At 43.8% G+C, this 22,747-nt stretch overlaps 1 protein-coding gene across 5 annotated transcripts in view; it reads left to right on the top strand.

Moving 5' to 3' along the window:
- The window catches only part of TTC7B (tetratricopeptide repeat domain 7B), a 200,357-nt gene that overhangs the window by 68,950 nt on the left and 108,660 nt on the right, over positions 1-22,747 (top strand). The window lies entirely within an intron of this gene.

The raw sequence follows: 22,747 nt of genomic DNA, 5'->3' as shown, positions 1-22,747 counted from the left end.
GAGTCACTACTCAGAGCTAGAATCAACAGAGAAGTTAGGCTTGGCAAGGGTTGGTGGTGGTGGTGGTGGGCTGAGCCATCACCTACTATATATTACATTTTTCTTGAGGCTATTCAACCATCTGTTGTAAACCCAGGGCAGCAAAGGACATTTCTTATAACTTTGCTTTTGTTAGCCATGTCAGGTATGCTGGGTGCCTTCTCTGCTTCTGAATTGGTTTTAATCAGGGAGGGTAAGCATTGGTTAAAATGAAAAGGCAAGTGTCTCTTAGCATGTGGGAGGCAAGCCTATTAGATTGCACCATTGGCTAAGGTGTTTCACATTCTACATGGGAGGCCCTTACTCAAAGAAAGCAGCATCAATGGAACAGATTTGGAACTCCCCTGAAGTGCTTACAAGTTATACAAGAGCTTTTGGAATTCTGATTTTATAGAAAACAAACAGACCTCTAATCTCTATTAAGCATGGCTTCAAAATGGTCCAATGTCCTCAGATAATCTTGCTGACCTTTACAATGTATTTAGCTCAGCTCCATATAGCCTAGCTATAGAAGGCAGAAAAAGTGACTTCAAGGCTAGATGGGGGGGTGGGGGGGTTGGACAAGGAGAGAATCAGGTCTGTAAAAAGGGAAATCAGAAGCTTTCTTTTGAACTTGTTCTATTTGATATACATCCTGATGCTGGTATAAAAACACCATGACCAAAAGCAACTTATAGAAGGAAGAGTTGGTTTAGGAAAAAGTTCATAAGTGGAGGCATAGCAGCAGGAGCAGGAAGTTGAGAGAACCACGCCTTCACCCCTAAACACTAAGCAGTGTTGAAGAAGTAACATGAAGCCCTAAACATTCAGTCCAATCTCAGTGACGTTTCCTCCAGAAGGCTGTACCTCTTAAAGGCTCATGGCCAGTGTCCAAGTGTGTGAACCTATATGGGATAACTGTTTAGTCATCACATCAGGCTAAGGAATGTGTTTAGAGAAGCTGTTGAATCATGAAAGTGGAGTGCAGTGAAGAGGTAAGGGTGGGGTAGTTCATTGGCAACAGTCTAGCGCCCACAGACTCATGCCCCATTTCAGTTGGACTGGTTTGTTTTATGTGGCTTTGTGCCACATGGACCTTACTGGGAAGTGGGGTGTGGAGAGGGGAGGGGTCTGTCTGAGTCTCAGCGTCAGAAGGTGGTTTCTGGTAGGAGGTAGGCAGGGATCCTTTTCTGTATCCTCTGGCTTCGGTCACGCTGGGGGATGCCATGCCACTTGGGCACTCACATATCTGGAAGACTTGACTGATGTCAAGCGTTTCACTTGGGCTGTTTCAGAATGATGGAACCAGGGACGGCTGTGGCTGAGGAGGTCTTGTAACTGTCGCAGGACTCAGGGCATCTCCACAAGCTCTCCATAACTGAGACCAAAGAAGTCTCAGACATGTAATAAAAAGAACCAATCAAATCTCTGATATGTTTAAATGTGGCCTTGGGTCAGCTTTATCCCTTCATGCTATCAAAACTTGGTTATGAAGACAAGAGTCCTTATCAATTTTAATGATGAAACTCAGAATCTACTGTTGTCTGTGATAAAATATTGCCACAGGAGCTCTCCTTCAGTGCTTCACAATACACTTAACTGCAAGTGTGTCGGGATCCTCTTCCTCTAGAAAGCTTTATCACTGCTGTCCAAGCTGGGAGGGTAGGGTAGGTCACAGTAGGCTTCCACAATAGGGAGGGCTGAGCTAACTGGCAGGTTAATTGCATCTCCTAAAGGCCCAGAGCAGGTTTACCCAGCTATGATGCCTCTCCCCTCCCACTAAACAACTCCCTGCTCTTCCTTCCTCCCCCTCTCCCTTCCCCTCCCCTTTTCCCTTTCTCTCTCCCTTTCCGTGTGTGTATATGTGTGTGTGTGTGTGTGTGTGTGTGTGTGTGTGTGTGTGTCTGCTTGTTCATTAGCATCTTTTTTTTCATCTGTCAGAACTTTGTGTTATAATATAGAGATCTAAAGATATCTAGACTATGGTTTAGATAGCAAATGGTCCCTGTGAAATTTCTATTCCATCAGGAAAATGAATATTTATTACAAATGGACTAAGTGTTTTAAAAAAGAGGGAAAAGAGACAATACCATTTTTCTTTGTTTTTACCTTGCAGCTTTTCTTTTAAAAGAAAATTATATAATGTGGTGTCAAAAAATCAGAGCTAACTTGATTTTTTTGGGGGGGGATCATTTTCTAATGCCTCTTGATATAACTGGAGGTGGGTCTCTGAGAAGCGCACACATATCAGTGTAGTGTGTGCAAATCAGATCTTAAGCTGTGCTGTGGGTAGCAATGTGAAGAAATGATTTCTGGAAGCTCATGGTGTAGGTGAAGGAATGCTGGTCACTGTCCCAGAATTTCAGATGAGTTGTGACAGTCACCTGTTAGAGGTAAGGTGGTAAGCAGCTAGACAAACCTTTTACTTCGAGAGAGGAATTCAATCTTCATGTTTTAAAATAGCTACAATGCTGAGGCATTTGTATGTGAGATTACCGTAAATGTGGTGGTTTGGGGGCATTTTCCGCCTGCAGTGCACCAGTGGCCAGTCACTGATGGAGTAGCATGGAGGCATGGTGACAAGATTCTCAGAGGCATATGTCCAGGCAAGCCAGCCTGTTGTGTCTGTCCTCTTCAGCACTGGTGTGCTCAGCACAGCAATAGCTTCACAACACACTGGGCCTCTCAGATTTTCTCCGAATCTGTTAAATATTGACCTACCAGAATGCTGCTGACCATACTTGGTTCAGGTCCTAGTTAGACTCAGCTATCAGCTTGACACCACCTACGTCATTGACACCACCATCATCCAAGGGACTCTGAATGGAATGGCCCAGGTCCTGTGTCTGATATGTGGGAGCCTAGGTCAGCACCATTCTCAGACAGAAGGCTGAGTGATAGGAAAGCTTGTTAGGTGAGTGTGAGCTTAGAAGCAAGGGTGAGAGTGAGCCAGCAAATAGTGTTCCTTTATGGAGTGTTTCCGGTTCCTGCTTAAAAGTGCCTCCTGCCTTGACTTTCCTTAACGATGGTTTGTGACCCAGAAGTGTAAAGCCAAATAAACTGCTTCAAAGCAAAGTTGCTTTTGGTCAGAATGTTTTGTCACAGCAACAGAAAGGAAAGTAAAACAGGAGCTATCTGTCTAGGTGTGTGCAGGAGAGCAGCCATAGGGTGTGAGTGTTCTCAGCGGGCCTCAGCTGTCCAGAGCTGCTTTCTGTCTTCTGTCAGAGAAGTGTGCTGTCTGCCTGACCTGGGATTTTCAGAGCCTTCAGCAGTGTCTGCCCAGTGTGAGAGTGATGAGCACGCTATTTCTTCATCAGGGTCTGCAACTCCTATCAGTCCACATGTCAGCTATTAATCAGAGCTCATCGCTATAGTAAGCCATGTTGCCCTGTAGCATTGTTTCCAGGGGAAAACAATTGAAAGTTAATGCAGATCAGTTTTGGGGGGCAGCAGGAGCCTACTGCTCTCTGTCCACCTTGTTCTCTGCTTACTTTGCTGCTTGTTTGTTGCTTGCTGTGTTCATGTCTGCCTCGATTTACTAAGAGATGCTCCTCGGCAGGAACTGCTCAATGTTTTATTCAAGGAGAGATCTGCACCTTCAACAGTGCCTAGCATTTAGGCAGAAATAGCTATGACTTATAGCTTCCTAGTTGTCATATATCTTCCTTAAAACTGATTAGTTCGGTGTGTATTTATTAACAACAGAGGTGCCAAGTGATGCGCTGAGGGGAGCAGAATATGAAAAGAAAAAGATGGCCTGGAGCAGCTCCCTGGAACTTGAGTCTTTGTTCTTCCTTTTTTTTTTTTTTTTTTTTTTGTTGTTGTTGTTGTTGTTGTTGTTGCTGTTATAAAACACCAGGACAGAAAGCAGCTTAAGGAAGAGCTTTTGTGTTCTAGAGAGCTAGATGTCCGCAATGCTGAGGAAGCCATGGTGACAAGATCAGGAAGCTGAGAGATCACATCTCAACCACATACAGGAAGCAGAGAGTGTAAGCAAGACAAGGTTATAAACTCTGAAAGGCCACCTCTAGTGACATACTTCCTCAGAAATTTTTCTACCTCCTAAAGATCCCATAACTCCCCAGATAGTGCCATCAACTGGGCACTAAGTGTTCAGATACATGAGTCTATAGGAGACATTCTCATTCAGACTAGCACAAGTTCACAGAGTGTCCTGGACACCAGCAAACGGAACATAGATTCTAGAATCGTGGGCACTCTGCCTTGTCTCTGAGCTTGGAGGATGTCTCTGGTAATGCTGGCATTGTTATGGTATCTCAAGCAGGCCCTGGGGCCACCTGTTCTTTCAGGACTATATGGACCTCCCACAGTGGGAAAGGATTCTCATGGCTTTAGTGCCCTAGGGTACTTAGTACCCACAGCTTCCCACCCCCTAATTTTTTGAAGCCTTTAAGCATATTGTTGAAACCTCGTGGGCTGAAGTTGGATATAGAGGCACACAAGCATTTAGCGTGGCCTTTATAGCCATGTCTCAAGAGTAGACCTTTGAAATAACTAACAAGGGATTCACAACCTGTCTGGGGAAGAAGAAAGGCAAGATCGCCCTCACTGAGCCTGTAGGGAGCTGTCGTAACTTAGTGTGGGCATTGCTGCTCCAAGTGCTTGCATAGAATAAAGTGTGTTAGCCTGCTTTCTGCCTTCCCTAGCTCACATGGCAAAAGCATACTTTATGAGAAGACAGCAGAGGCCCTAGCCTCCTCCAGGGATGGCTCCTTTTTCTTTCTGTCTTCTTACCTTGCCATTTTTCTCTTCATTCTTGTTTTGCAGAAATATTTTTAGCCAACAGTTAAAATTGTAGAAGGAAAAGCTGAGCTAAGGCCCAGAAGATGGCTGCAACACAATTTATGACTTTTCTTAGTTATTATTAGAATTTTCTGTTACAAGAAGAGAAGGAATTATCCATTGTCTCACGGGTTCCTTCATTCTTACTGACATGACTGTGGCTGCTGTAGATCTGCCCATCAAGATGGAAGCCTGTGTCTGTATGTTCTCGAAAAATCCAATGAGAAGATTTAAAGATGATGAATTAGTGTTTTCAATTGACATTCGTTTTTTCACCTTCCTCTCTATTTTTGGTTTACATTCTCAGCTGTTATACTCAGTGCTACACACAGCTTTGGTAGTTCTGTGAGTTGGCATGAACACACTGTACCTTTCTTCTCCATCTTTCTCCTTCTGCCTCCCTTTGGCACCATTTGCATCCTCGCTGTCTCTGAGTGGCTGGTTGAGGGGCCCGAGTAGCTGGTTACTTTGAATCTTGAAGTGACTTCACTTATAATCTCCAGTCCTACTCCTGCCTCAGGCAGTCTCTAGAGCTTTTCTTTTAGTAGAGATTTTGTATAAATGTTACATAGTATGTATAATCTAGTGTGTTCCACTTCTTTCAGTGTGGTTTTGAAATTTACCTATATTGTAGCATAGATCCAAAGGGCATTTGTGTGTATGTGTGTGTGTGTGTGTGTGTGTGTGTGTGTGTGTGTGTGTGTTTGTGTGTGTGATGCTCATATATTTGTGCATGCCTGTGTGCATATTTCATGTGTGCACTTGTATGAATTGGTATGTATGTTTGTACATGGGTGTGCAGACAAGTAGAGGTCAGAGGACAACCTTGAGTATCATTCCTTAGCAGCCTTTCCTCAGAAGGTGTCTCAGTGGTCTGGAGCTTCACCATGTAGCCTAGGCTACCTGGCCTGCAAGCTCTTAGGGCTCTGCCAGCCTTTTTCTCCCATCTTACCATTGCTGGGTTATAGATGAATGCCACCATACCTGGCTTGTTTTATAGTTGGGGGTGGATCTGAACTCATATTTGTGAAGCAAGCACTTTGCTAACCAAGCATCTCTTGCCCTTGGATGCAAATGGTCATTCCATGTATCTTGAGCTACATGTCACTATCCATTCATCTTGCCACTTATGGGCCACTATAGAAAATGCTTCTGTAAACACTGTGTACAAACCTTGGAGAATGTTTCCATTCCTTTGTGTGGCTAGGTAAGGAACTGCTAAGTTTGTTTAGCTTTTTAAGAAATTAATCAAGTCTTTGCCAAAGCAGCAATTTCATTTTACATTTCTACCAGCTTTTTATATTCTCTTTAACACTTGACTTCTTCAGGTCTTTTAATTGGATCCATTGTAATACGTTTGTCGTATTACTCCTTTTAATGTGTGTTTACTAAGAGAGTAACAGCAGAGCCTTCACCTGCTCATTAGCTATCCCTTTGTCTTCTGCAGTGACTGTCTTTTCAGGTGGAGCCTCTACTTAGAGCTCTCGCTCTGGTTTCCATTTGGTTTTCTTATTGAGAGGTAAGAATTCTTTACACAGTCTGGATATCAGATAAACATTTTGTTAGTGTTGTCTGTCTGTAACTTATACCTTCATTTTAATGGTGTCAGGTGAAGAGAAAAAGGTTTTCATTTTGATGAAGTCCATTTTATCAATTTTTACGTTATAGATCACCCTTTTATTAGTATGTCTAAGTCTAAATGGTATGTCTCATTCCAGAGGCTCTGTGGGTTTAGCCTTTATTTCAGGTCTCTAATCTGCATAGGGGTAATAGTTGCATATGGTCTGAGGTGAGGGTCTAATGTTTGTCATGTGGCCATCCAGTAGTCCAGGTACCATCTGTTGAAAAGTCTACTCTTCCATTGAATTGCTGTGACCCTTTAGTGGGAAATAAGCCAGCTGAACAAATACCATTCATTTCTGGGATTTCCCCTTCCCCCTTCTTTACTATGTGTTGTTAGCTTAAGCTAAGCCACATTGTGGATAGATTCTCTAAATCTATTTTTTTTTCAAAATTATTTTGGCTGTTTCCAGCTTTTTCATGGGGGCATTGTTGTTTTATTGTTGTTGTTTTGAGATGCTGTTTTTCTGTTATATAGGAGGCTGTCCTAGAACCTACTATGTAGATCAGGCTGGCCTAGAACTCACAGAGATCTGTCTGCCTCTCTCTTCACTCTCAAGTGCTGGAATTAAAGGCATATGTCATCACACCTGGCTTGTTTTCAGTTTTTGACATTTTCATATAAGTTTTAGAAGTAGCTTGTCATCTTTCTACCTCAACAAAGTCTGCCAGCATTTGTTAAGGACTACAGTGAATCTTGGATCAATGTGGGCTTTACATGCTCACAACAAAACCTATGTTTATAGTAGCAGATGGTCCGATCCTATTACTCTCCAATTAGAATAGCTTTGATTTCTCTAACATGTTTTATAAGAAGCTGGCATGTCAGCCTGTCTGTATCTGCAGCCCTGGAGAGGTGGAGATAAGAGCTTCCCTGGGGCTTGCTGGCCAGCCAGTCCAGCCAGTCTAGTCAATGAGCTCAAGTTTAGTAAGTGATTCTATCTCAAAAAATACGGTAGAGGAGTAGAGAGATCAGTGCTTAAGAGCTCTTGCTGCTCTTCCAGCAAGAACTGTGTCCAGTTCCCAGCATCCACACCAGGCAGCTCATAATTGCCTGCAACTCCAACTTCAAGCAGTTGGATGCCATCTGCTGGCCTCCACAGGCACCAGCACACATGTAGCAACTTGTGCATGCACATCCATATAAATTAAAAAGAATAAAAAGAAATCCTTAAAAAGCTAGAGCCATTGAGGATGACACTCAACATTGGCTGCTGCCTTTCATGTGTGCTTGCATACATGTGTATATCCACATACACAAAATAAATAATTTAACAAGCATACTTAATAAGTGGCTGGCAAGACAGCATAGTCTCTAATGTACCTTCAGGGATTGGATACAAAATCCATATTTTAAAAGCCAGGCATGTGGGGTGTGTTTGTGATCTCAGTGCTGAGGAGATGGAGATGGTGGGTCCGTGGAACTTGCTATACAGCCAACCTAGCTCAATCTATAAGCACAGGTCAAACTAAGAGACCTTGTCCCAAACAATTAAGGTGTCACAGCTTCTGAGGAGCTCACACCCTCTGGCTTCTGTTTATGTGCACACCAGGACATGCATGGGTGCCCCACTACAACCAAGTGGTGTTTTATAGTACCCAGGGTACACACTTTACATTTTTATAACTTTATTCCTGAGTGTTCACTTTTAAGCCACTGTAAATGGGATTGTTTCATTAGTTTCATTTTTAAATTATCCTTCTGATTTTTATAAAATAATGGGTTTTTATATGGATGTGTAGCCTGCAAATGTGATAATGTCATTACTAGTTCTTTCTCAAATGTATTTATTTTATGTGTTCATGTGCAGGCAAATTGTCAGGGAACAACCGTGGGAATCAGTTCTCCAGTCCTATCATGTGGGTCCTAGAGATCCACGTGGGCTGTCGGGCTTGCCCACGAGAGCCTCTCCTCTGAGCCATGTCTTAAAAGATGACTTAGGTTCTTTGCATACAGGACTGTGCATCTGTGGAGTGAACAGTTTGGCATGGTCTTTCAGAGTCTGGATGCCTTTATTTCTTTCCTTCTCACACTGACAAGAATCCCTGGTTCAGCTCAGAGAAGACGGAGAGCAGACGTCCCTGTGTTCCTCCTGGTCTAGAGAGCGGCTTCTAGTTCTTCCCGTTCACTGAGCTGTTAGCTGGAGCTTGAGAGATGACTTTGTCTCTCTTCGTTCTGCTTTGAAGTCTGTCTAATCCTAACATTCATAAAGCTGGTCCATCTCCCCTGCGCTGCAGTCTAGAGTGCTGTGCTGTTTTATGTCCCTTCACCTGTCTGTGCCTTTGAATGTCATCTCATCTGTCTCCAACGTGAACTTATTTGCTTTCTCAGTGAGTATTTCCTCGTGCTCAGCTGACATGACTGTTGGAACGCAGGTTATACGCTGACTCTTGTTCTTCACCTCTGTGCGCCCTGGTGGAGGAGGGCTGTTCTTGGTTTGTTAGGTTCTGTTTTGTTTTTGTCCCACTGTTTTGACCAAGGTGACTTCAAACTCGTGATCCTCTTGCCTCTGCCACCTGGGTATTAGGACCACAGGTGCACACCACATGCTCTGCTCCTTTGTTAGTTTGGGGGGCTTTAAAAAAATGAATCCTCTGTGGATTACAATATGCATATTAATTATCCCAGTATTTTCTTTTAAAATTTGTTGCATTTTTATTCTCCCCTCCAAGTGAGGGGGGTTAGAGAACAGCTTATGAGAGTTGTTTCTCTCCTTCTGTCTATCCTGTGGGGTCCCAGGTAACCAACACGGGTTGTCAGGCTTGGCACAAATACCCTCACCTGCTAAGCCATCTCACCGACCATATTCCATATTAATAATGACTTAATTTACTCCAACATAGTTTCATTTTATCCTTTTTAAAAATTGGTTTCTCAAAACTTTTTTTATGTGTATAGGTGTTGAGCCAGCATGTGTGTCTCTGCACCGTGTGTAGGCAGAGCCTGCAGCACCCAGAGAGGGTGACATATCCCCACAAACGGGACACTGTGAGCGACCAAGCAACTGGGAATTAAACCTGGGTCCTCTTATCTGCTGAGCATTTCCCTTTTCACACTACTAGTGTCCTTATGTTATAAACACAGCAGTTCAGTGTACTAGTTTCCCTTTATGTCCTCTTTTTAAAGTAGAACTTTTAAAAGGAAAAAATAAAGAAACAATGTAGTCTTTTGTATTTACCCACATATTGACATTTAGCTGCAATGATTAGTTTATTCCTGGGGATTCATGTTACCATCTGGTGACATTTCCTTGTAGTCTGAAGCACTTCCTTAAAATCTTATATTGCAGATCTGTACTTTATTAATTTTGTCACTTTTGTTTCTGAAAATGCCTTTATTTTGTGTTGATTTCAGAAAGACAGTTTTACTGGGCAGAGAAGCCTTGGTTGGTATTTTGTTTTTCAGCACCTTGGGCATCTCTTCCCCAGTGTCTGATAAGAAGTCACCATTGCTCTCCCTGCTGTTCCTGTGTGGGAGTCATTATTTGGGTGCTGTGTCTTTAAAGATTTTCATCCTGCCTTTATCTTTTGGGGTTTTATATCATATGTTGCTGTTCAGTTTTCTCCAGTCTCCATTCTGTGTATTAGTGAATTTCTATTCATTTACTCTGTCATCTGAATGCTCCTGTTAAGCCTGCTTACAGTTCCCATATACTGACTGAGAATTCCTGGTTATTTAGCCATTTACTTATTTACAGACAGGGTCTCCTGTAGCCCAGGCAGGACTTGAACTTAGTCTTCCCACTTTTCTCTCTTTAGTGTTTCTGACCAGCATCCGCATCGCATTAGCTGTGTTTTTAACCTTTAGATAGTCATTTCTGGGGCTAGAGAGATGGCTTCATGCTTAAGAGCTGTGGCTGCTCTTCTAGAGTACATGGGTTCAATCCTCATTCACACGGTGGCTCATAACCTTCTGTAACTCCAGTTCCAGAGCATCTGGCACCCTCACAGACACACACGCAAGTGAAACATCAATATATAAAATAAAAGAAGGAAAAGTAGACAGTGTCTCAAAAAAGTTTTAAAAAGATCATTTCCATAAATTCTTTGATCCTATGAATCCTTTTGGGCCAGTTTGGACTGAATTTGTCTCTTTTTCTGTGCTTGGGTATGCTTTTCTGTTTTTTGCATGTCTCATAGCAAATACAGTTTGAAGTGGGAATGCATATAGTACATCAATTAGAAATGCAAAGAGAATACTGAGAGCATATGCAGAAAATAGAAGTAATTTAAAAACTTTCTAGCAATCATTATCACTGGTGGTATTGTTAGCCTAAATTTTTTCATGTATCATAGAATAAAGCAATTGGATAGTTATTGAATCTTATCATTCCTCTGTTCTTGAGAGCTAGAGTTCTTAGCATACAGTTTACTGGAACTATCAAAGGAAGACCATAGACATGAATATGAGTTGGACACGTCAGGAGAAAGCCAAGAGGTTTCTGTGAGTGTGGGTGGGAGGTGCTGGCCAAGGCGACTGGCCCATTAGCAGTGACCGTCCTTGACTCCCAGAAGTGATCTTGAAATCTATATCCCAGTAAAGAAGAAATTTCATTCTATATCAAGGACAGGAATCTATACAATGAGCCTTGTATATCTTTACATGGGTCCAGACATCAAGGGAACTATTAATGTTTCCCAGCTCATGTGACAACAAGCAGCAAAGATTCTAAGTCATGTGACAGGACTTGGGCCAAATATGGAGTAATTAGAATTTCAGAAAGGATTAAAATCTATAGCAGGTTTGTGTTTAAATTCATAAACTCTCTCTCAGTGTGTAGGAAACTAAATGATCATTATCTTTGTTAGGATCTCTGTTGCTGAGCTAAGCACCACGGTAAGAAGCTGCTGGTGAGGCGTGGGTTTGTCTGTCTATAGTTCCACACTGTAGTCTATCGTCAGATGAAGCCAGAGCAGGGACTCACAGCAGTGACATGGAGACAGGACCAAAGCAGAAGCCATGGAGGATGCAGCTTCCCGGCTTGTTGCTTGCTTTCATACAATAATGAGCCTTGAGAATAAATGAGAGGCCAATTAAAGGTACAACAGTATTCTATTGTGTAATTGTGCCACATTTTCTGTATCCAGTCTTCCATTGAGGAACATCTGAGTTGTTTCCAGTTTCTGGCTATTACTAATAAGGTGGCGATGAACATAGTGGAGCATGTGTCCTTGTGGTTGAGCATTGTTTGTGTATATGCCCAGGAGAGGTATAGTTGGGTCTTCAGATAGAACTATTTCCAGTTTTCTGAGAAACCACAGATTGATTTCCAGGGTGATCGTACAAGTTTATAATCCCACCAACAATGGAGGAGTGTTCATCTTTCTCTATATCCTCACCTGTATCTGCTGCATAACTGTCCTCTGAGAGGCTCTACTCAGCAGCTGACTGAAACAGATGCAGAGACCCAGCCAAACATCGAACAGAGCTCGGGGAGTCTTATGGAAGAGTTCAGGGAAGGATGGAAGGCCCTGAAGGGGAAAAGTACTCCCCAGGAAGACCAACAGAGTCAACTAACCTGGACCTTGGGGCCTCTCAGAGACTGAGCCACCAACCAACGTGCATACATGGGCTGAACTGAGGCCCGTGGCACATAAGTAAGAGATTTGCAGCTCAGTCTCCATGTGGGTCCCCAACAACTGAAGTGGGGGCTGTCCCTAAAGCTGTTGCCTGTCTGTGGAATCCATTTTCCAACTGGGTTGCCTGGCCTGGCCTCAGTGGGAAAGGATGCACCTAGCCCTCCGGAGGTGTGATGTGCCAGGGCGGGGGTGGGGACACCCTCTCAAAGGCTAAGGGGAGAGGGACGGGATAAACTCTGTGAGGAGCACTAGGAGGTGTAAAATGAATAAATTAAATAATTAACTAATAGAGGGGAAAAGGGTACAACAGAACGGTATCCAGAGAGGGCCATCTCCCAGGCCCTGCTCAGCTTGCTGAGCTCTAGGCTGGGCTCTCCTTTCTCCTTGGACCTCTTTCCCAAGTTTGTTGAGGAAGTGAGCTCCTGCCTGCCTTAGCAGGTGGGTGGGAAGCCACTTGGAAGTGTGCACAGTCATCTCAGCAGGCAATGGTGACCTTGGTAGTGGCATTGTCTCAGGATGTCTTTGGTGTGCTTCTGACCCAGCCTGTGGGGAATGAGAGGTGCCCAGAAGAGTGGGTCGTATGCTCTCTCACGATGAACGAGTACATGAATGATAGCCCATAATGGGCCTTTTTCTATAGTGCACAGGGAAACCTGACCACCATCTTCTGGGCAGATTATGTACTCTACCTGGAAAGATGAAAGTCTGGTAGAGAGCACTCTTTAGAAGTTGACCGTCTTCTGAGCAGTGTTTGCATGAGGCAGGGATCGTTCAGCAGAACTCTCAGGTCTCCCCTAATCTCCTAGCTTCAAGGTCCGGCCCAAGCACAGTTTTCTATATGCTCTCCTGCCTCTGGATGAGCTTGGCTTTGGCTTCTGGGAATTAGCTGTGCCTTCAGTTTGTATCTGGTCTGTCATCATGACAGGGCCATCTTTCAACTTTTTGGGCACTGGAACTATATGGGGCCTCAGTTCGATCCCAGATTTTCTGTTTACTGGCTCAGTAGCTCTGGACATGTTTCTCCATCTTCATGTCTAAAACTACACATGAGAAGATTTTTGATATAACATATAAGGGAGATCAGCTTTGATTTTCAGTGTTTATTATTAAACCAAGCATCATAGTGCCTACTTTTGGCTTTTTCCCAGTAAGTGTTTATGTGTGCGGTAGAAGGCCAGATGGTAGGTGGTGGGAGTTGGCAAATGGCAGGGAGATGCAAGGATGATGGTTTTGAGTAGCAGGTCGGGGCTGCTTCCCCTCCCCCATCAGGGAGGTACTTGTTCCTTTTCTCCGGTGAGGAAAAGCAGGAGAGAGCTGATAGTGCCATCCTTCCCTTCTCTGTCTGTGGGGATCCCACAGGCACTGCGCTTCTTCAACCCACGTTCTGCTTCATTCTTTCCCCACAGAGAACACAGGGCATTTTACTCAGCAGTTTAATGTCATGGTCTTCCCTTTTCTACTGGGTAGTAATTGGGTGCCTGTACGCGCCATGCTCAGGTTTCCTCAACTTTCCATCCTGAGGTCCTCTGTCATCTGCCTCCTCTGTTGCCACTGAAATTCTTAGGGCCATTGGGCCATGGTTTCTCAGTGCCTAAAGGCCCTAATATCCCTTCAAGTGTTCTCTTAGATTTCCTCCTTTCTTTCTTTTTTCTTTTTCTTTTCTTTCTTTCTTTTCTTTTCTTTCTTTCTTTCTTTCTTTCTTTCTTTTTTTCTTTTTTTTTTTTTTTGGAGTATTGTCCTGTTGATTTGGAAATGCAGTGTCTATTTCCCCTCACAGAAGTGCACAGTACACTCCGTCCTTGCACCTGAACTCTGAGCATGAGCACATGTGCTTCACTTGGAAGGACCCCTTCCCTCTCTCCTTCCCCATGGTCCAAGGCACTGGGAGAATAGGATGTGACAAGTACCTTTTGGTGACTTTGCTTTTCAAAACTGATGAGTATTTAGAATTGTTAGAATTCCTGTCTTCTAGACTGTCTTGCTTCTTCATTATCATTGTTGTGATGGTTTGTATCAGCTCAACCCAGGCAATGGCACTATTAAAAGGTGTGGCCCTGTTTGAATAGGTGTGGCCTTGTTGGAGTGGGTGTGTCACTATGGGTGTGAGCTTTAAGACCCTCATTCTAGCTGCCTGGAAGTCAGTATTCTCCAAGCAGCCTTCAGATGAAGATGTAGAACTTTCAGCCCCTTCTACACCGTGCCTGCCTGGATGCTGCCATGTTCCCGCCTTGATGCTAATGGACTGAACCTCTGAACCTATAAACCAGACCCAATTAGATGTTGTCCTTCTAAGACTTGCCTTGATCATGATATCTGTTCACCCTAACTAAGACAGTTGTCTTCTAAAGTAAGCACTAAATTGGCTTGGTGCTCAGTGACACTCTGGAATTGACTGGGTCCATCTCACAGCGCAGACTATGGGGGCCCAGCCTGTGTTACACGTAGATGGGTCTGAGCAGGTGCTTGTCATTGGAGAGTAAATGTAATGTTCTGGGACTTACTCTGCTCTTTGCATTTTTGTACTACAAGCTTATAAAACCTTAATCAAACTTCATTGCCAAGTCTAGTCTTTGGTTTGTCCTGGTCCTTCTTCATCAATTCAGAGTAGTCCCCATATGTCTATGCTGAGGTTACAGAGTAAAGAGTCACTTCCAAAACTCTGTGATTCCCCGAGTGTTCAGTGTTAGGGTTATCTGGGACTCACTCTCTTCCCCCAGAGCACCAGTCTCTTGGGAGATGTCACCATCATCTTCCCCACAGAATGAGCACAAGGACCAGAAAGTTTCTTGTTCGCTTCACTTGACATCAGTTATCTTTTACTTAATTATGCCTGTGTGGATCTAAGCTCCTGTGTGCCACGGCCTTTACCCCCTTAGCCATCTCACTGGCCCTGGCTGTTGTCTTTTATCATCGTTGGCCTATTCACTGCAGCCTAGCTAAGGGAGTGAGGAGTCAACATGGGAATGCCATTTTTATCTTCAAAGTTAAATGATTCTGAAGAAATAAGGAAGATCTTCCAGTGTTATAAATTGGAAGGTAGATTCTGGTATCCTCCCCTCCACCAATGGTATACTTTTGAAAATGTCTTAATTAGGTTTTCTATGATTAAAAACCGTAATCAAAAGCAACTTGGGGAGGAAAGGTTGGTTATACCTCACAGTTTTTAGTCCATCATCCAAGGAAGTCAGGGTAGGAATCAAAGCAGAGGCCACAGTAGCTCTGTCTACTGCATGCTCTTTATGGCTTGCTCAGACTGCTTAGTTATAGCACCCAGGACCACCAGCTCAAGGGCCTCTCTGCCCACAGTGACCTAGGCCCTCCTACATAAATCATCAATCAAAAAAAATGCCCCCACAGGGTCATCCGTGAGCAGTCGGTGGGGGCATTTTCTCAATGAGGGTCCCTCTTCCAACCTGACTGTACCTGTCACTGGCATAAAACCAGCCATTATGGGGGTTATAGCCTTAATGATGGATGGCATTTTAAAAATAGTTCCTCTGTGTATTTAACTCACTTTCTCTCTTTATAGCAAATCAGTGAGCTGTAAAATAGATCAGAGAATGGAGACAGGGGTTCCCCTTACAGAAGATTTAAACCCATGAGGTCTGCTCCAGAGTCAGTTCTGTTTCATCTCTCACAGTTTAAGTTTACAGATAAACCTCTAAGAAAGGATTCTTAAACTAATACATGGAAAGGCAATTTCCTCTGCGATAGATAGGTCCACATGGTTGGTTTGTTCAAAGTTTCATTACACTAAGGAATCCAAGTGTCCATTGGATTCTCTGAGCTTCTGGGATTAAACTGAAGCTCATTAAGGGGCTAGCAAGATGTCTTAGTGGATAAGAGCAGTTGCTTGCTACTCTTGCACAGTACCCAGGTCAGTTCCCAACATCCACATCCAGAGAGTCAAGGGCCCTTTTCTGACCTCCACGGGCACGAGACATGCAAGAAGAAAAAAAAAAGGACACTTTCATATATTCAGGCATAAACTCATAAAATACAAATAAATTCTTGAGAAAATTGTACATCAGAAAAATACAATTATGTTCATGATCCAGAAGGTTTTGTTTTTTGGCTCCTTGATGAGTTTCCTATGGAGGCAGGTTTTGAGGAATGTTGATGAGCTTTGACTATTCCCAAAGGTTGGAAGGAAGGAGGATTTAAGATAGGACACGTCTTCCTATGTTTCTTGTTCCTCGAAGATTTGGGGTCTGGTGGTGTAAAGAAGATCTTGGAGAAGGTTGAGCTGTCTGCAGCCCTCTGGGCCCTGTAGCTGTTTCGCTCTCTTCTTCACTGTGGGCTTTCTTTTGCAAACCTGTTGAGTGGATTCCTTTATGTCCCCAGAGCTGGCCCACATGATAGGAACTCCTAGAAGCCACGCGCAATGTCTGGCTAGATGTGTTCCTGTTACCTCACGCTGCCTGGCCAGCTGACCATTTATACGCTTTACTTCATCTTTGTCATGAGGAAGCCTCCGTTGGTGGAGTCATCTGAAAAATGTTGTTAAGCCTACTACAGCTCTCATTAGGTTGAGATGAGACGTCCATAAGCCTGGCATGCTTGTTCACATCCCAATTTGTCGTGGCCGCCACACCCTCCATTGCTATATCTAGGCTGCAGCTGGCTTGCTCTGTAGAGTCCTTTGCTAATGAGGCCAAGGTTGTGGGTTTGATCCCTGGCCCCCGACTACAGAAGCCATCTGTCTTCACAAATGCATGTCACTGGATCTGAGGCGTGTTTTCAGAGGGAGAAGCTACGCTCTGCTCTGGGAAACCTGAGTATCCTTTGGTACCAGGAAGCATGCAGTTTTCATTCCTGATCTGGAGATCTACTTCAGATGGCATACGTTCTCAGAACAGGTGAAACCAAACTTTATAGACATGAAGGAGCAGCAGGATTCTCAAGCTGGGAACTAAGGGCTGTCGACCGTCAGAGGATAAATGGCACATTTTTGTGTTTCTGTTGACAGTAACCATAGTGGGGGTAGGTGTATCTTTCTCTGTGAGAATCTGCTTTAGCTGTTCCCTGGTTGTCACAAAAATTGATAGGGAAAGAGATTTCAGAATGCAGGCTCCTGCCTACTCTTTTCTTTCTTGTCTCCTGGCTCACTGGCATCAGCTGGTGCCCTGCCAGCTCTGTGAGGCTGTTGAGACCAGGATATATAAGTAGCAAAAAAAAAAAAAAACCAACAACAAAACACTTTGTTTTTTCTCAGACTTTGTTCTCAAGGTGTTGAGTTTGTCTGGTGAGCTGACATGTGGCTATGATATGTGGCTAGTGCTGTTAGGTGTGTTTGCAGCTTTTCTGGGAAGCCCCAAGGAAGCAACACTTGCCTCTTCAAAAGGAAACTAGGAAACGTCCAAGTGAAGCCTTAGCTTTGGTCCCTCGGACTCTGGCCACCAAGGGAAGCGTGGTACAAGGGCAGACGGGTTTCTAAACTGCCTGCAAGTTTCCCCGCCTCCAAACCTTGAGATTTCCATGTCCATGTCACTGAAACGTGTTAATTAGAATCATGACAGGTAGATGGTGTGGTGTAGAGGGAAAGCCTTCTTGGCCTCCATGCTACGCAGAGCACCGTCTAAGGTGTTAAGAGAGTATGTCATTGCACTATCTGTCAGCCTATGCTTAGTAAGGTGGAAGGGCGAAAAGGCAGGTAGAAAGCGCACCTCCCATGGATTTGGTCCTTTGGCTCTTGGTGATTAAGCAGATAATCTAGTCAGCTGCTGTTTGAGGAATTTGGGATATAGTAAAGCCAAATGGAGAGCTGTGTCATGGAAATACTTCTGGTTTTATAGTGTATGAAGCCACCCAAATGCCACCGTGCAGAGATGGCATACTCTGTTCAGTAGAGCATCCTCAGGAACCTTCTGGAACCTGATAGTAAACCGCCCAATAGGAAAATACTCAATTGGTGAAACAACCTACTGCATATGCAGCTCAGTGCCTGTCAATAAGGAAGAAACTGGAAAAAGTCAAACTGCTTCTTTGCTCAAGAGATCTGTTGTGTTGGCTTGTCTTATAATTGATTTTTGCTTAGAAATTCTCGACCAGAGAGAAATTGAAATTGAGTTTACTTTGGAAGGCCTGGCTCCTTTTTCCTTGTTATCCAGAGGGTTCACAATGAATATGAAGACTCCTATTTGCAACACATCTGAGTTTTCATGACAACTGAATTTATATTACTGCCCTGAGCCAAACTTGGAAATTAGATCATTTAGCAGTACATGGTTAGGAGTTAAGAGCGCTAGCTGCTCTTTCAGAGGACCTGGGTTCAGTTCCCAGGACCCATGTGACAGCTCACGGTTCCAGGGTATCTGATCCCTTCTTTCGGTCTCTGTGGGCACTGTATGCATGGGTACACTTACATACATACAGCAAAACACTCACACACATCATACATACATACATACATACATACATACATACATACATACATACATACACACACACACACACATACTGCGTGGTGAAGGAGAGAATTTTTCTTTTTCTAAGAAATGAAAGGATAGATAAAAGAAAACATGTTGAATTTGACATTGTTGGGCCATCAGAATCTGAAAGGTTCTCAAGTCCCCTCATCCATCTCAGCCTCGGGTTTCTGTTATGAGTTGATGCTGGAGCTCTGGCTCTTTTCAGAGTACAATCTCCCTCTTGTTGGATAGGATACAGGAGATAATATCAAAGAGCTGTAACTGTTCAGAGTTGTAAAACAAAATTTATGCCCTCGCAAGCTTATGCTAACAATGTGAATTTGGAGCTCAGCACTGGAAAAAGCTGCTTCAGAGCTGCAGAGGGAGCTGGGCCTGTGGCAGTGATGGAGCTTCAAGAGGGAGATCTTAATATAAGAAGCAAAGCATCAAGACTGCTGGGAAAACACTTCTAGACACTGACATGGAACATTCTGCAAAAAAAAAAAAAAAAAACCTCCCATAGCATAGGAGATAACTTATAAGAAATTGACAAGTAAGATTGCATAAGTTAAAACGCTTTATAGCAAAGGAAGCAATCACCAGAGTTAAGACAGACTACAGATTGGGGTCTATCTATGCCAGATAAACATTAGATAATAGCTAGAATAAATAAAAAACTGTAAAAAAAAAATGACCACCACTCTCCTAATCATCCTGTCAGTTAATGGGCTGAGTAGATATGCAATCAGTCTAGAGCTCCACCAGCAGAGTTAAGATATAATGAAAATAGATATTCAGCTGTGAAGAATAACAGGAGACATCTGAGGGAGAGAGAGAGAATGTGTGTGAGAGAGAGACAGAGAGGCAGACAGATCACAAGTCAGGGATGAAAGTAGAAAGGGGATTCTGAGAGGGAGAAGAATGGAAGCACTATTTGGAGAGGGAAGGTGTCAGCCAGAGGAGGATGGGGAGGACGGGAGGAGGAAAGTGGATGGGTGAGGATAAGGAATACTGACATATTTATGAAAATACCATAATGAAACCCATTATTTATATGTTAACTTAGAAGAGGGAGGGGCAGCTCCTGAAAGGCTGGGACTGGTAGGAAGTCGAGCCTGGAAGCCACACAGAGAACCTCAGGATGAAATTCAGAGAACAGAAGCACATGGAAAAGGGAGGCAAGAAAGCATGGGAGTGGGGGAGGGCAGAGGAGACTGATCCATTATGAAAAGAGTTGAGTCTGACCCAGCATAGGCTGAGGGGCACCAACAGCTCTGCCCACTGGGCTGGGCACAGCAGTGGCGCAGGGAGCAGAGGTGGTGTTGCTGCCAGCTGGCTGAGCACACCGCTGGTCCTGAAGACTGCAGGCCCTTTCCTCCATGCTCTTAGCTTATTTGTTGGAGCTGCTCCAAGCTGAGGAAAACACACCCCGCACAGAAAGCTCAAGGAAGCAAAGTGCAGAAGACGACCCAAGTTCTGACACCTTGCCAGAGTGTATGCTGCTCAATCCTGGCAAAAAGCCTTGCCATAATGAATTCTGACATCACTGCACCATTTCAGTCAAGGGTGTTGAAATGGAATGCATGACCTGTCAGGAGACTGCGGAACCCTAGAACCAGGGGAATTCCTTGGCTCTCTGGTTTGCAGCTTAGAGTGGAAACCTTAAGCAACAGTTTGTTCTAGAAATTTAACAGGCCTCATCATTTTAGGAACAAACTAATGGTTTAGAAATATAAAAGCAATCATGTGGGTTTTGTTCATTTTCTTCATACTGGACAATTTCATGGCATTTAGAATGTAATTCTTACAGGCAAATTTTCTTTTCTTCCTTGCTATCATGAGTAAACATTTAGCTTTTTTTCCCCTGTTCACTGGCAAATAGGAAGTGATTGATTAATATGTGACTTAAAAATTTTTTTTTGTTATAAACTGGTGAGCATGAAGAACTTGGTATTTAGGGTGCTTGTGACTGTTTCTAGTATTTAAAATGTGCCACCCCTTCCCTGCTGTTCTGGGGTACCACACTCATTTGACCAGCCAACAGCCTCAGGCCTGCTCCACTCTGCAGCTGCTCCGGACTCTTTGTTTATAAGCAGAATTCTTGTGACCTGAGGAAAGCTTGATTCTGAATCCTGAACACAGTCCAGGAACAAGCTAGGGAGGCCTGGAGACAGCTTGCAGTCACTCCAGAGTCTTCTCAGGAGCCAGTACCTTTTGCTGATTTCCCTCATCTGGCTCAGCCTCCTACCTGAAGATGTGTGCATTCCTCCAGCAGAGGGCCTCCGTCCTGCATGGGAGAAACCACAGCCAGGAAGGGACTCGGGTTTCTCTCCTCACCATGTATCAGGTAGCTGAGGGTGTAATATCAGGCACAGAGCTTCTTCACCTGGCTTAATGGATTTGCTTTCCAGTTTGAACCAGTACCTAAGGAGCCTCTCATTAGCTGTCATCACCAGAGCATAGAATTTATGCTATTTGTGTGTGAAGTAATTTGAATATCAGTGCACAAATACACATCTGAGCTCTTGGATTCATATTTGTTCTTTCCTCTCAAGCCATCTCTGCCTTACAGAGCTTATTCTTCATTTACCCAAGGTGGACACAGCATGGTGGAAGCTTCCGACTTGCTCTCCTGCCAGGCTTTGAGCCTGGGCAAACCCTTTCATGTAAGCTAGACTGTTGGATCATTTCTGGTTAGGAAATTCTGTGCTTCTATAACTATAAATAATTCATTCTGCAAAGAGGACATGGGAGACGCCCCACATGACCAGATCCTATTTGAAGCCTTCCCACAGTTATAACATTTAGCTTTGATGTGTTCAAGGTCTAATGTCCACGATGGCAAAGCAATTCTTTCTGTGGTCTCCCAGAGTCTCCAGTGACCTCACCTCAGGATGCCCTTGTTTCATGAGTTCAGAGTGCTGCCCTTTATGTACACAGTGGGCAATTAATTGGTGATATGGAAACAGAATTAGCTGCCACAGTCATTCCCACCCCTTCTTAAGCTGTGACTGCTTCCTCCCCTCACGTTACTCCAGAGCAATGTGTGTTGTTGCCCAAGAACACAAATCCCATACAAGTGAGCGAAGGAGCAGGCAGGTTAGGTTGCGTGTCCCAGGACCTACTCCCTGTTTTTGTTTGTGTCTCCAATGGACTCCCTTAGTGCTGCTTAGAGTCCTGAGCACAGGCTTCTCTTTCTGACCTGATACCATCTCATCTGTATGGGTGCAAGGGCTTGGGGGGGTATTTATATACTGGGCCAATCAGCCAGTATCTTAAAGCTCTGGGCTTGTTGTGAATGAGAACTTGGAGAACTATCACCCCATGGTGCTTGCATCTTACAGAAACACAGTTTTATCTCATACCTTCACAAGATTTAAAATGCAACCCAGATAAGAGTTAGATAAATACCTTGATCATTTGTCACAGCCTCCAGAGGCTGGCTGACAGTCTTGCACCTGCTGACCTGTTCTATGGCTTTTGGGAAGATGAGATGTGTTCTAATAAGTGTGTTATAAGTATCACTGAATTATGTCGTAGATGGTGGCAGTGCTCAATGTAAAGGAAATGGCTGGGGGGTGTTCCCAGCCAAAGAGGCCAGACCCAGCATCCCAAGAGAACAAGTGCATCCTGGCTCTATTTGCCAGGATGTTTTAAAGAATGGTGTGTCCTCAATGAGATACTTTGCTAGCCTTGTCTTTGTGGAGCACGTAGGATAATGAATGAAATGTATTCTGATTAATCACAGGAAGCCCAGGCACCGGTCAGTCCACAGTGACTCTCAGAGGGTCTTTGGCCCTTTGCTTCTTTCTGTCAGTCCAGGGTTGTAGGGTTCATGTGATGACCTCACTAGGCAAAGATTTCCATTCTGAAAGATGAGAGTGATTGAGTAAGCCTGTTCCTCTTTTTTCATACCACGTCTCCTTCTGCTCCTGAGTTTTCAGCAGGAAGTCTTATCCACATTGCATGCAGTGCCTTGCTGAGTCCTTAACTGCCCAGCATCGTCATATCTTTTTAATGAAAGTACAGATTCCAGTACCACTCTAGGGGGGCCACTGAGTTTGAAAATAGACTCTTGTGAAGTGTATCTTACCTTTTTTACTTTGCCTCAGAACTGATTTTTAGGTTTTTGTCTCCATGAGGAAATTTGACTTGGTCTAAAAAGCATACACACACACACACACGCACACACAATATCATTTATGTTAGGTCAATTGCTCAAAAACAGAATAATCATTTGCTTGAATCCTAGGCAACAGCTTTTATATAGACAAAATGCATTGAAATCTGTGTATAAATACTTAATATTAATACCA

Source organism: Micromys minutus (assembly GCF_963924665.1).
Source record: "Micromys minutus genome assembly, chromosome: 1".
Taxonomy (NCBI): Eukaryota; Metazoa; Chordata; class Mammalia; order Rodentia; family Muridae; genus Micromys; species Micromys minutus.
Note: the sequence above shows the minus strand (reverse complement) of the source record. Positions and strands in the feature narration are given on the sequence as shown.